General features: G+C 37.9%; 1 non-coding gene across 1 annotated transcript; it reads left to right on the plus strand.

Moving 5' to 3' along the window:
• Positions 1-595: 595 nt before the first annotated feature.
• On the plus strand, positions 596-671 carry TRNAY-AUA (transfer RNA tyrosine (anticodon AUA)). Its single transcript has one exon. It is a non-coding gene; the product is annotated as a tRNA-Tyr (tRNA).
• Positions 672-1,564: the final 893 nt, after the last annotated feature.

Here is a 1,564-nt window from a genome sequence, read left to right on the forward strand (position 1 = left end):
AGTAACTCCTATGTGCAAAATATAAAAATTTTCAGTAGGAAGAAAAAACACATTCATTCATCCTATGACAGCCATACATAGGAGACTGTGAATTCTTACATTTTCGAAACAAATAAATATAATTACATATAGGAGATTTTATTATATGCTGTATCACTATTTAAGTTATTTTAAAAAATCTGAAAATCGATAAATATGTCACATAGCAGAGTTATTGCAGGAACAACGACGACATTAATGTTAATAGTAAGATATGACAACATCACATAATATGTACTGTATTATGGCATTAGAATAGCAGGCAAGATATAGTTTTAATTTGAATATTAATATGACACATACATACATACATACATACATACATACATACATACATACATACATACATACGTACGTACGTACGTACATTGCATGCTTTTTAGTCGCTTATTTAACGACGCTGTATCAACTATGATGTTATTTAGCGTCGATGAGATTGATGATAGCGGGACGGTATTTGGCGAGATTGTCTTACTTTGACTTACATTGTCTAATGTGCAGGTAGTAAGGCCGCAAAACATTACGAGAGGAGTTCGGCCGGCACCGTGGATCGTGTCCCGGCATAGCTCAGTTGGAAAGAGCACTCAGCGCATAGAGCTGAGAGGTCCCGGGTTCGATTCCCGGTGCCGGTACGAATTTTTCTCGAATTAAATGGTGATAATACACATTGGCTACTTCATAGTAGTCGTGTAATATTCAGTGAGGTAGGCGAGACCTCATATATAATGAATATGTGATGTATATTACCCCTAATTTGAACATTATTAGGGAATCATCATGACAAATTCATGTATATTTGAAAGTACTATGATAATGTGGACAGCAAGAAAAATATTACCCATTATTTGGAAGTCATATTGAGAAAGTCATACTTACATATTTGAAAGTATTATGGTAATATGGACAACAAAAAAGACATCAACCCCTATTTGATCGTCATGAGGAAGTCACCATGTTCATTTGGACAGCAAGAAGGACACTACATAGAAACTTGTTAGCCATTCTCGAAAGTGACTGCGAGGCAGTACTTTATCGAAGAGCCTGTTCAGATTTTCATTTGTTGACACGCTATCTGTTGCCGCTCTGTACGGTATGTGTAATCACTTTCTGCCATCTACTGTTGCTTTGTGTAAGTGTACACGAATCGACAAACACCGAGCCTGGTAATATAAACACATGCATTTAACAAACAGGAAAGATCATGGATAATGTAAAATAGCCTTAAATGTGAAGTGAGGTATATATCGACAATGTTGAAGGGATGAAGGCTGGCAAGTCGATCGGCTGCCTCCCCCTTCCATAACAATTAATAATAAGAGAATGACAAACAGTGGATGTGACCCGATAGCCTCGCCAAACATCCGCGTGACGCCACTTCCGGCTGTGACGTCCCGCTGCAGCTGCCAGGGAGCTGGGAGAGAACTCGTTCCCGCGGGTCATCTGCATGACTTACAGAAAAATCGATGTCATCAAAATGACATTTTTGTTACAAATTTTATGTGTTTTACAACAGTTCAGTGATATT

The sequence above is a fragment of the Periplaneta americana genome, chromosome 12 (assembly GCF_040183065.1).
Source record: "Periplaneta americana isolate PAMFEO1 chromosome 12, P.americana_PAMFEO1_priV1, whole genome shotgun sequence".
Taxonomy (NCBI): Eukaryota; Metazoa; Arthropoda; class Insecta; order Blattodea; family Blattidae; genus Periplaneta; species Periplaneta americana.